Consider the following 14,224-nt stretch of genomic DNA (forward strand, 5'->3'; position numbering starts at 1 on the left):
AGGATTTAGTAGAGAACATCGACGATAAAGTTCACAACTTTTGGTCGCTAATAAAAAAGTTTTGCCTTTACCGTAAGTAGCAGACGATGTGCGCGTGACGTCACGGTTTGTGGGGCTCCTCACATCTTCACATTGTTTACAATCATAGCCAGCAGCAGCTAGAGCTATTTGGACCGAGAAAGCGACAATTTCCCTATTAATTTGAGAGAGGATGAAAGATTAATGGATGAGGAAATTTAGAGTGAAGGACTAGAAAAAAAAAGGGCGATTGTAATGGGAGCGATTCAGATGTTTTTAGACACATTTACTAGGATAATTCTGGAAAATCCCTTATTTGCTATTGTGTTGCTAGTGTTTTAGTGAGATTAAATAGTACCTGAAAGTCGGAGGGGTGTGGCCACGGGTGTGTTGACGCCAGAGTCTCTGAGGGAAGTCATGGCAGCTGCAGCAGGACAGAAGCTCCGCTGATGTCTCCGGTAAGAGGCGACTTTTTACCAAAATTTTCTCACAGAAAACTGCCGGTTGACATGTAGTCGGGATCCATGTTCACTTGACCGCTCTGATCCATAGTAAAGCTTCATCTTCGGGAATTTTAAACAAAGAAACACCGGCTGTGTTTTTGTGGCTAAATGCTAAAAGCTTCCCACCTCCATCTTTCTACTTTGACTTCTCCATTATTAATTGAACAAATTGCAAAAGATTCAGCAACATAGATGTCCAGAATACTGTGTACTTATGCCATTAAAACAGACTACTTATATCTTGGATTGGGCTGGAAAATAATGTCCGCTGCAACCGGTGACGTCAAACCCACGCGTCATCATACGCGTCATCATACCGCAACGTTTTCAACACGACACTTCGCAGGAAATTTAAAATTGCAATTTAGTAAACTAAAAAGGCCGTATTGGCATGTGTTGCAATGTTAATATTTCATCATTGATATATAAACTATCAGACTGCTTGGTCGGTAGTAGTGGGTTTCAGTAGGCCTTTAAAGTCGTTAAACTATTCACTTAAAAAAGATAATTAAGTAAAACCACATTGAATTTGTTTTACTTCCCTAGGTTAAACATTACAATGTAATGTAAAAATACGGTTTGTTTCATTCTCTTTCAAGTGGTTTTCCTTCATTGTCTTTTATTTTATAGTGGTTATTTAGGATGTCTTGTTGTCTGAATGGTGGCAAACTGTTTTGCGGGCGATTGAATATATATTATATGACCACATTTTGGAAATGTATGTAGTATTGCTAATGTAAAATAAAGTGTTGATGTATGTATTTGTTTGTGTGTGTGTGTGTGTGTGTATCGTAATGTTGTTGACATAAAGTTTTGAGAAAAAAAAAAAAAAAACGTTTTTCCGGTGTTCTGACGTAGTTCATCCCACCAACCAATCAGATGTAACAATATTAATGACGTATACATTATGCTGGCGAATCAGTTTTCATTTTGTTCACTCACTCGGAGACCATACGTATTAACATACGCATCGTCGTTAACTCCAATTTTCTGATTCACATTGGAATTTGACTTCGACATATTCGTAAATCTAGATTTGTAATCTCGTCTGTGGATTGTACACACAAAAAGGTACGTAAAAGACTTGAATAAATGTTGTGTCATTACGGAGACGTTAAAATTGGGTTGTTCCGACTTCTTGGATCAATGACGTAACCGTCATAGATATTGTATAGCTACGGTACAACCGCAATAAAGAAGGACTACGCCCGTCATGCAACTAAAGATTCACGGTAAACTGTTGCTGTAACACATTATAAATTGATTTACTGACTATCTAGAAATGCGTATTTTTGGTAGAGCTGCATATGCCATCATACTTTGGAAAACACATATTTTGTTTACATAACAAAAAAAAATCATAGTGGCGCACATTGATTTACTCTAACACAATCCATCCATCCATTTCTTACCGCATGTCCCTTTTTTTGGGGTCGCTGGAGCCTATCTCAGCTGCAATCGGGCGGAAGGCGGGTACACCCTGGACAAGTCGCCATCTCATCGCAGGGCTATTGGAACACAATTAGTATTATTGTCGTTGTAAAGTCCGACAGCTGTAGTCTTAAAATGTAGTGTCGGCTATGTTCCTATATATTATAGTAAATACAAACCCATCCATCCATCCATTCATCCCCATCCATCAATCCAATCAATTTTTCCATCTACCTAAATTAACTTTTAAAAGTTAACTACATGGTACAGGAAAAACATGAAGGACATATAGTGCACAATACAGCCATAAAAGAAATACATGCAAACAAGAAATGAAAGAGTATTAAAAAGGAGAACAATTATTTACCTTTTACAGTGGGGCAAAAAAGTATTTAGTCAGCCACCGATTGTGCAAGTTCTCCCACTTACAATGATGACAGAGGTCTGTAATTTTCATCATAAGTACACTTCAACTGTGAGGGACAGAATGTGGAAAAAAATCCAGGAATTCACATTGTAGGAATTTTAAAGAATTTATTTGTAAATTATGGTGGAAAATAAGTATTTGGTCAATCATTCAAAGCTCTCACTGATGGAAGGAGGTTTTGGCTCAAAATCTCACGATACATGGGCCCATTCATTCTTTCGTTAACACGGATCAATCGTCCTGTCCCCTTAGCAGAAAAACAGCCCCAAAGCATGATGTTTCCACCCCCATGCTTCACAGTAGGTATGGTGTTCTTGAGATGCAACTCAGTATTCTTCTTCCTCCAAACACGACGAGTTGAGTTTATACCAAAAAGTTCTATTTTGGTTTCATCTGACCACATGACATTCTCCCAATCCTCTGCTGTATCATTCATGTATCCATTTTGGTATAAACTCAACTCATTGTGTTTGGAGGAAGAAGAATACTGAGTTGCATCCCAAGAACACCACACCTACTGTGAAGCATGGGTGTGGAAACTCCATGCTTTGGGGCTGTTTTTCTGCTAAGGGGACAGGATGATTGATCCGTGTTAAGGAAAGAATGAATGGGGCCATGTATCGTGATATTTTGAGCCAAAACATCCTTCCATTGGTGAGAGCTTTGAATGGTTGACCAAATACTTATTTTCCACCATAGTTCATAAATAAATTGTGTTCCCTCCGGGTACTCCGGCTTCCTCCCACTTCCAAAGACATGCACCTGGGGATAGGTTGATTGGCAACACTAAATTGGCCCTGGTGTGTGAATGTGAGTGTGAATGTTGTCCGTCTATCTGTGTTGGCCCTGCGATGAGGTGGCGACTTGTCCAGGGTGTAGCCCGCCTTCCGCCCGATTGTAGCTGAGATAGGCGCCAGCGCCCCCCGCGACCCCAAAAAGGGAATAAGCAGTAGAAAATGAATGGATGGATGGAATTCCTACAATGTGAATTCCTGGATTTTTTTTCACATTCTGTCTCTCACGGTTGAAGTGTACCCATGATGAAAATTACAGACCTCTGTCATCATTTTAAGTGGGAGAACTTGCACAATCGGTGGCTGACTAAATACTTTCTTGCCCCACTGTATATATACATATATATATATATGTATGTATGTATGTATATATATATATATATATATATATATATATATATATATATATATATACATACACATAAACATACATATATATACTATACATACATACACACATATATATGTGTGTGTGTGTGTGTGTGTGTGTATATATATATATACACACACACATATATATATATATACATTTTTATATATATGTGTGTGTGTGTGTGCATGCGTGCATGCTTATGTATATGTATATGTCACAAATTAAATAGTTGTCCACAGTACCCGTGCAAATTGTGGATGTTAGTGATAGTTCAATAAATAAAATAAATACCAAAAAATAAAAAAAAAACAAAAAAGGTTTATATTGCATAGATTAGTCTTAAATATGTGCAATTTATAATACAAATAAAAGTAATCATCAGAAGGAAATTAAGACATCGCTTGTACAGAAACATACATGCGTATGTTCTCTTCTTACTCGCCATGTCTGAGGCATGATGTCTCTTCTTCTGCTTCTGTTCGGAATGCCGTGCTCAAATTGGAGGTGTAACAGTTATTATTGTCCGGCTGGAAACGGCGCTGAGTGAAGGATGGTGTTGCAATATTATTATCCGGGAGAAATTCGTGAGAATGGTGGCTCTGGGAGATTTTCGGGAGGTTTACTGAAATTCGGGACTCTCCTGAAAAAATCGGGAGAGTTGGCAAGTATGGTGAGCAGCAGAGACTGAACGAGACGCTGTGCTCACATGAATTTACACACGCTTACCTTGGTACAGTCGTACCTCAGCTTAACAGCGTTTTGAGGTACAAGCTGTCTCTCAGCTAATTGTTATGCTTCAAGTTGCAAGTTAAAATTTGAGTTGCAGCCTTCTCTGTCATTAGTTGGCATAATGAATGCCACAGTAGGATCTGCCAAAAGCACCTGGTCTTACTTGCTAGCATTAGCTTATAGCTAGAGATGCACAGTACTGAGAATAAGATGTAGATGATATTCATTGAATAAAAGAAAGAAATAATCTAAAATATGACAGGGCGTGTCGCCAACTTGTCAATGGAATCGAACCATATCACAGAGAGTCTGCACTATAATCAAGCAGAATGAATTTGACACCAGCTAAGAATGATAAAATAAAATCTAAATTTGGGAAGTTTATCCATGAAAATATGGAAAAGCTGATAATCGTGTGTTTGACAAAGAGGCAGCTTGAAGGACATACCGTAGATTCTTAGAAATCCACTCGAAATGGTAAATGTTATTAAATATTACAACATTACGCATGAAAACTACAGTGACTGTAGTTGTTAGTAGTACAATCTACTGCAGGGGTTCTTGTCACGTTCGGGTCATGTCGTTGCAAGTTTGTGTTCCCTGGGATGCGGAAGGGCAGGCAGGAAAACAGCGTGCAGGTAACCGCAATCTTTGAGCCACCGAGAAGAAAATAATAAAAGTGCCGCTGGAAGCACACAAATAGCTTAAGGCTAACCATGGCTATGTTCAGTGGATTGCTCAGCAACAAACAGAACATATAACTTAAAGACCACAAAGTAACATGTCACGTAAAGCGAGCTATTCGACAGCGCCGAGTGCACAGCGTCATGGGTATAAAAAGGAGGCATGAATAAGCTAATAGCAGCTGGAGCAACGAATCATAACACAGAAACAGGTGTGGCTAAAACTCAATGCTCCTAGCAACAGGAAATGTAACCAAGGTAGGCTTAGTAGCATTGGCAACATACATTGCATAACATGATCTGTTGCGACAGATCTTAACCTGTTTGACTCCAGGGCCCAACTTTTCCACTACAGATGGCCCTGGGGCCCACTCAAATAATAACACTGAGTTAGTTTTCTTACTCTTGGTTTTAGACGTATTAAATTATTATATCCAACTTACTACCTTGTCAAATGATACAAAACCATGTGTTAATCATAAACAGTACTATCAAGAATAAGGTCAGGCTGATTACAAAAATAAATGCTAATCAAATATACTGCAAAAGAAAGGACGGATGAAAAATGCATTTAAATACAGTTAGGCAGTGCTAGGATAAATACATTCTACCTAAATTAACAAAACAAAAAAAATAATATATATATATATATATATTTATATTTCTTAAATAACCTGTAGGTAAGTAAATGTTATTTATAAAGTGCTTTTCATAGATAAAAATCACAATGTGCCGTACAAAACAAATAAAAATACAGCTTCATCACTTCAGTCAGAATTGTTATGCTTAAGGTTTGTTTGATATCATTACTGTCACAAGGGATGGAAAAGTGCTACCAGCCACAGCTGAGAAACAGGTATTTTTCGGCGGCCCGGGGGACAGAAGTGACCCGCCACTTCATTTGATGTGGCCCGCGAAAGCCTGGAAATAAAGTACTTAATAAATAGGTACTTTTAATCATAAAATATAAATAAAGTACTTTTAATCAGTTTGATTAAAAAAATGCACTGCATTAAAGTGCATATTTTTCAAATTTTAATATCGAACAAGTATGCGGCAAAAGCGTTACTACAAAAAGAAGCACCTACTGCTAATTTGTAGTATCATTTGAAAAGTCACCCACTAGAGAATGAAGAGTGCTTGAAACTCTGCATGTCAACATCTCCGTTCAGTGCCATACCCACAAAATGCCAAAGCAACCATTTCCAGATCAACACCATATGGAAAAATTAGTCAACAACAGAAGGAGATAACGTCCGCAGGAACCTGACACATAGCAAAGGACATAAACCCATTTGATTTCATTTTATGCAGCTCATTTTTATTTGACAGATATTGAAATATCTTGTATGACATCATGCACAAAAGAGCACTTTAGTTGTTTTAAACTATTGTAGTGGTGTTTTGTACAAAAAGTGCACTTTAATTTAGTGTTGTTTTGATATGTCATCTTAGTGACATCATGCACTAAAGTACACTAATAACTTCTTTTAAAATGTCTCTGACAATCTTGCACTTTCTGTTTTGAAATTACATGAAGGTTTGTGCCACTGCTTAATAACTGTTTAATAAAAACAGTTTTGGTAAATTGAATTAATTGTGGTTTCTCTCTCTGCATGAAAGTTTAAAATGAGCATATATTAATGCAGTAAGAACAAGAATGTTTTAATGTGGACACATCATCATACTTCTGTAAATATATGCATCAGGTGTTAATTCAAGGCTAAGGCAAAATATCGAGATATATTTATTGTGTAACGTGACATGGCTTAAACCTATTGAGATATTAATAAAAGGCCATATCGCCCAGCCCTAAGGGCACCAATGTATTAATGCATTTATTTTTCCAAATATTTTCGGGAGCTACAAGCGACCAGCTGTTCAACTGTCAGTCACCCTCTAACTCCCTCCTACTCGCTCTCACATAAGTCCACTGTCTTTCGGTCGCCCCTGGTGGTTGGCTGACTGTTGGTTGTGAAAGTACTTGAAATTGATTGATTGATACTTTTATTAGTAGATTGCACAGTTCAGTACATATTCCGTACAATTGACCACTAAATGGTAACACCCGAATAAGTTTTTCAACTTGTTTAAGTCGGGGTCCACGTTAATCAATTCAAATGATATGCAGCAGAGTGTGCTTTTTAAATGTTAATATTGCAGACGATCACCCTCATTTAATCGTCGCGGCCGAAATCGTGATCACAATTAACATTCAATTATTTGTGCTGCTTACTGCAGCCAAAGGTAATTACTCAACTTTATGAGCATTTTAATCCAACTACACTTCACTTTTCTTTTTTTGAAGCACTGTCACCACTCCCTTTATGTCTCCCGAAAAAAAGTTAATGAAAAAGAGCAGAAGTGACGTTTTCCTTCCTCAGTGTCGCGACATGTGACTACGGATTCATTCACCTACGCCACGCATACGTAACAACTTCATTGTGTCTTTTGGTACAGTATGAATAATTGATGGGAGTGTGTCACATTCGTAACCACAAAATGTCGTAACACGAGGACTCCCTGTACATGGTTTCACAGTTGAAGTGTTACCATAGCAGCCACACTCAAGTAAGTAGCAGTGCTGATGTTACAGTAAGAGATCAAATTGATAAGTATAGAGCATATGATATTAAGGTACACAATGTACCACAAGTGGACAACACCCAATATGTAAAACTGTAGGATGTGAACGTTCAACTGTTTGCGTTTACTAATGCAAAACATTTTCACTCCTTAATAAAAGTCCCAGTTTTTATTTCACGCAAGGCAAGCTGCAAAGAACAAAGTGCATGCTCAGACATGCGCTGGAATTTGGATGACATTCTTGTTGGAGCCGTGGCAAGCCGAGGCAGGGGTGCTCCTCCAGCACTGTAATGTCACATGCTTGTGTGTTGTACTTGTGGACATGACTGTACAACAGCAGAGAGTTTCTTTGTGAGATGTCCAAGCACACGCTCACAAAATAGAAACATTTACCAATGACTACAATGGAGGTTAATTTTTGTCTTTATTACGGCAGTTTTTTTTTTAACACTGAAGTTATATGACTGAATTTACTTTTACATCAAATTATGCTGACAATTTCATTTAAAAAAATAGTGTATTAAACTTCATTGTAAAAAAAATCAGTGTATACAATTCAGCGCAAAAAAATACAATGTTTTTTAAATTTTTTTATTTGATTTTTATTAATCAATCCAACAAAACAATACACAACAATGCCACATTAATGCAATCCAATTCCAAAACCAAACTCGACCCAGCAACATTTAGAATATCAAAAAACAGAGCAATTGAGAGGACACACAAGCATGACACAGAACAATCTAAAAGTAGTGAAACAAAAACTAATATTACCAACAACATTATCAATATTAGTAACAATTTCAACATAGCAGTGATTAAAAACCCCTCATTGACAATAACATTACAGGCATTTATTAAAAAAGAAAAAAAGAACATCAGTGTCACAGTGGCTTACACTTGAATCGCATCTCATAAGCTTGACAACACATTGTGTCCAATAAATCATCTTTTTGGTTCATTTAATAGTTAAAACAAATTTAAATAATGGATCCCAAATTCCAATATATGACTCATTATCTAAACTAAATGCATTTTTTTCTACTGATATCATCTCCATAGCTTTTGTAAACCAGTCAGAATGTGTTGGACAATACAATGCTGAAAAATTTAATGTTGAAAAATTTGCTGCTTCAAAAAGCAAGACTCGCTTCCGGTAATTATGGCTGAAGCAATCGATCCTGTCACAGAACCAGTCAATGAGGGGTCAAGTTGGAAGTCTGACCACCAGGTGTGACGTCTCACACACACTTCGCACCTGACCACCAGGTTTACATCACACACAACGGCCAGGTATGATGTCACACACACTAGCAACTGACCACCGCTGGATGTTTTCAAACTATAGAAAGGATTCTAATGGTTATAATATGCACTTTTGAGTGACATACGGGTTACTACGGTGACCATAGGAAGCGCTGCTTCATGCAAATGAGGTACAGGACAGAGTGGGCGGGGCAGCAAAAGGCTTCAGACCTCGCAAACGTGAGTGTCAGACAGAGGCGGATTCCTACAAAAAAGTTCTGCAAAACAGTGTTAAATTAAATAGGTGGGTGTTTTTTTTTTTTAAATCATTTTGCTTTTATTTTTCACCGCGTTTGTTGCTCTTACTCAATTCTTAAAGGCCTACTGAAACCCGCTACTACTGACCACGCAGTCTGATAGTTTATATATCAATGATGAAATATTAACATTGCTACACATGCCAATACGGCCGGTTTAGTTTACTAAAGGGGACGGCGTGGCGCAGTGGGAGTGTGGCCGTGCGTAACCCGAGGGTCCCTGGTTCAAATCCCACCTAGTACCAACCTCGTCACGTCCGTTGTGTCCTGAGCAAGACACTTCACCCTTGCTCCTGATGGGTGCTGGTTGGCGCCTTGCATGGCAGCTCCCTCCGTGAATGTGTGTGTGAATGGGTAAATGTGGAAAGTAGTGTCAAAGTGCTTTGAGTACCTTGAAGGTAGAAAAGCGCTATACAAGTACAACCCATTTATTTAAATTACAATTTTAAATTTCCCGCTGAGTTTCATGTTGAAAACGTCGCGGAATGATGACGCGTGCGCGTGACGTCTCGAGTTGGAGGGGACATATTAGCGCAGCACCACTTGCGGCTAAAAGTCGTCTCTTTTCATCGCGCAATTGCACAGTATTTTGGACATCTGTGTTGCTGAATCTTTTGCAGTTTGTTCAATTAGTAATGGAGAAGTCAAAGTTGAAAGATGGAGGTGGGAAGCTTTAGCCTTTAGCCACACAAACACACGGTGTTTCCATGTTTAAAATTCCCGGAGGTGAAGCTTTACTATTGATCAGAGCGGTCAAGCGAACATGGATCCCGACAACTTGTCAACCAGCAGGTTTCGGTGAGAAAATTGTGGTAAAAAGTCGCCTCTTACCGGAGATCTGCAGAGCTTGCACCGTCAATTCAGCTGTGACTTCCCTCAGACACTGGCGTCAACACACCCGTGGACACACTCTTCCGACTATCAGGTCCTATTTAATCTCACTAAAACACTAGCCAGACAATAGAAAGATAAGGGATTTCCAAGAATTATCCTAGTAAATGTGTCTGAAAACGTCTGAATCGCTCACAATGCAATCGCCTTTATTTATTTATTTTTTTAACTTAATTTATTATATATATTTTTTTCTAGTCCTTCGCTATCAATATCCTCAGCCACTAATCTTTCATCCTAGCTCAAATTAATGGGGAAAATGTCGTTTTCTCGGTCCGAATAGCTTTTTTTGTTGGAAGCTCCCATTATAAACTGTGAGGATGTGAGGAGCCCTCACACGGGTGACTTCATCGTCTGGTACTTCCGGTAAAGGCAAGCCTTTTTTATTAGCGACCCAAAGTTGCGAACTTTATCGTCGATGTTCTCTACTAAATCCTTTCAGCAAAAAATATGACAATATCGCAAAATGATCAAGTATGACACATAGAATGGACCTGCTATCCCCGTTTAAATAAGAAAATCTAATTTCAGTAGGCCTTTAAAGATGTCGGTCTTTGAAGGTGTCTGGAAAGTAGAGGGGCAACGGGCATGTTTTGAATATTCAGTGTTTTATTGTTCATAGTCAGTATTGTAAATCCCACATTCTGTAGTTTCATGTACATTCTAAGTGTGTTTTTCAGTAAAAAACTAAACAGACCATCTCACAAACAGAATGAACTTTAACTTACAGTAGAATGTGGATAGAAATACAGAATGTGGAATTTACAATATGAACAATAAAATATTGAATATTTTAAATATATGAGCGTTGCTCCGGAAAAGGGTGGAGTGCCATCTACGGGTTGGAGGGGAGATCTTGCCCCAAGTGGAGGAGTTCAAGTTCCTCGAAGTCTTGTTCATGAGTGAGGGAAGAGTGCATCGTGAGGTCGACAGGCGGATCGATGCGGCGTCTTCAATAATACGGACACTGTATCTAACCTTGGTGGTGAAAAAGGAGCTGAGCCGGAAGGCAAAGCTCTCAATTTACCGGTCGATCTTCGTTCCCATCCTCACTTACGGTCAAGAACGTTGGCTTATGACTGGAAGGACTAGATCACGGGTACAAGCGGCCAAAATGAGTTTCCTCTGCTGGGTGGCGGGGCTCTCCCTTAGAGATAGGGTGAGAAGCTCTGTCATCCGGGAGGAGTTCAAACTAAAGCTGCTGCTCCTCCACATCGAGATTAGCCAGATTAGGCGGTTTGGACATCTTGTCAGGATGCCACCTGAACGCCTTCCTAGGGAGGTGTTTCGGGCACGTCCAACCGGTAGGGGGCCACAGGGAAGACCCAGGACACGTCGGGAAGACTATGTCTCACGACTGCCCTGGGAACGCCTCGGGATGCCCCGGGAGGAGCTGGACGAAGTTGTTGGGGAGAGGGAAGTCTGGGCTTCCCTGCTTAGGCTGCTGCCCCCGCGACCCAACCTCGGATAAGCGGAAGAAGATGGATGGATGGATGGATGGACATTGCGCCTTTACTTTCCAGACAACCTACTTGATTGCCATCCTTTATAATTGAGCAAGCGCAACAAGGATGCAAAAAACGCAGCAAAAATTAAAGCAAAAAGATTAAAAAAATATGCACTTATTCGATATTATATCACTTTCTGCAGAACTTTGCTGTAGAAACCTGCCTCTGTCTGACACTCGCATTTATTGTTGCCCCGCCCACTGGGTTCCGTACCTCCTCTGCATGAAGCAGCGCTTCCTATGATCACCATAGTAATATAGTTTGAAAACATCCAGTGGGCTGCTGGATAATGGTGTGTTATGATGTAACACATTGTGGTTAGGTGCAAGCTTCCCCCTTTGAGAGTCTTCGTACTCTGGCTTGTAAATATTGTATGAAAGTTGTAAAGTTACTAGGTGCTGATTAAAAAAAATAAATAAATCATGGCACTACATTACTCAGAATATTACTTTCTAGATATGATCATTTTTCATTACTGTGATTACCTTTCTCTACTATCGGAATGAGAGACTATGTGATTCTACTAAGATCAGGCCCGTCCTAACTAGGTAGGAAAACTAGGCAATTGCCTAGGGCCCCCAGCCGAAACGCTGTATGTAAATCATGGCTTATAAACAAGTATTTGTTCATGAGAATTGTATTATTTATTTAATGTTGTTTTATCTCAAACAAATGTGTAAGAACTTGCTATAAAAAAGAAAAGGGGACACTTAGTGTCATGTAATGGGAAATTGTAAATATGTGATGTACTATATTGTATCTATGCATGTTCGAGAAAGACCAAAATCTTATGAATTATGTAATTTACATACCAAAATCTTATGAATTGTTATGTAATTTACATACCAAGTAAATAAATCCTTGGACACAAGAGAGCTTTGTGGGCGGAAAAAAGAGAGCCAAAAGTAGTTGCCCTAATCTAAACCAGTGGTTCTCAAACTTTTTCCACCAAGTAGCACCTCAGAAAACACTTGGCTCTCCAAGTACCACCATAATGGCCCAGCATTAAAATACAGTAGTGTAGTAGGCTTAAGTATTTATTAAAAGCAAGCTAGAGGTTTCATTTAACAAGTTCATGGAATATTTTTGGCCACTGTTATTATTACACACAGTTTGAACAGTAACACTGCGTTTGGGGATGGTGTGGTTCGGTTGGGAGAGTGGCCTTGCCAGAAACCTGAGGGTTCCTGGTTTAATCCCAACCTTCTACCAACCTTGTCATGTCCGTTGTGTCCTTGAGCAACACACTTCACCCCTGCTCCTGATGGGTTGTGGTTAGGGCCATGCATGGCAGCTCCCGCCCTCAGCATGTGTAAATGGGTAAATGTGGAAATAGTGTCAAAGCGCTTTGAGTACCTTGAAGGTAGAAAAGTGCTATACAAGTGTCTATATATATATATATATATATATATATATATATATATATATATATATATATGTATGTATGTATGTATGTATGTATGTATGTATGTATGTATGTATGTATGTATGTATGTATGTATGTATATATATATATATATATATATATATATATATATATATATATATATATATATATATATATATATATATATATGTGTGTGTATGTATGTAGGAAAATAAAACACTGTACTTTAATTAAGTGAGTATTTGGCATACCACTAGATGGAGACCGTATGCAATATAAGACAATAGAAATAAGAATGTTAAAAAATAAGTTACTTTATACTAGTGATGGGTCCGGCAACACCGATGCATCGGGGCATGCGTCGAACTCATAGAGCGAAACCCTGTGTCGGTGCGCGTACCGCTCTTAGAAAGTCACGTGACCGATCATGATCTGTTTTGGTCATGTGACCTATACGCGAACTGGTTCGCACTGAGGACTTTGCGCCAAACTGTTTATAAGGAAGCGCATCTGTCAACGAGATGCTGCTGCCAACAGAATCGCAGCACTTCTGTTGTTGGTCATTTGTCATTTATCGTCGTCGGAGATCATTTCCACCGTGTGGGAATATTTTTATCATATATCGGAATAAAAGGTATTTGTGTTAATTTCCTTGTCGATTCATCCTGTTCTCTCGAAGTTTCTAGCATTGTCCCACCCACACATACATCCTATTGGTTACATTAAAAAGCAGTAACAAACAACCTCTTCGATAGCTTAGTTGGTAGAGGGGAGGACTGTAGTTGTTCGTGCTGAGTTCCTTAGGGCACTTGTTCAAATCCAGCTCGAACCCATTACCTTTTTACCATGAATTGATTAACGTGGACCCCGATTTAAACACGTTGAAAAACTTATTCGGGTGTTACCATTTAGTGGTCAATTGTACGGAATATGTTCTGTACTGTGCAATATACTAATAAAAATGTCAATCAATTAATCAACAGTGCGTATTCAGAGCGCATGTAAAAAAAAAAGTATCCTCATTCACAGCACGTTTTCTTAAATTTCCATGATATGATACATGTGCATACCATTTAGTGGTCAATTGTACGGAATATGTACAATCTACTAATAAAAGTTTCAATCAATCATGTTCACATTATTTATTGACTTTATCTAAAAAAAGATAAAAATACATTTTTATGTTAATGCAGATATGAAATAATCCTAAATGAAATACAATGACTTGGTTTATATTATTGTATATGCTAGGTCATAAAATCAGTGTCAGTTGAGTCGGTCCATAGGTTGCCTGTAGGAATTTTTATTGTCCAGCAGATGTCAGTATTTAGT

General features: G+C 38.6%; 1 protein-coding gene across 1 annotated transcript in view; it reads left to right on the forward strand.

Moving 5' to 3' along the window:
- The first annotated feature begins 1,434 nt into the window (after positions 1-1,434).
- The window catches only part of cfl1l (cofilin 1 (non-muscle), like), a 36,483-nt gene continuing 23,693 nt past the window's right edge, over positions 1,435-14,224 (forward strand). Inside the window, exon 1 of the mRNA XM_061910546.1 lies at positions 1,435-1,592. The gene's annotated coding sequence lies outside the window, so the exon portion shown is untranslated. The remainder of the gene's footprint in view (positions 1,593-14,224) is intronic.

Source organism: Nerophis ophidion, linkage group LG09 (assembly GCF_033978795.1).
Source record: "Nerophis ophidion isolate RoL-2023_Sa linkage group LG09, RoL_Noph_v1.0, whole genome shotgun sequence".
Taxonomy (NCBI): domain Eukaryota; kingdom Metazoa; phylum Chordata; class Actinopteri; order Syngnathiformes; family Syngnathidae; genus Nerophis; species Nerophis ophidion.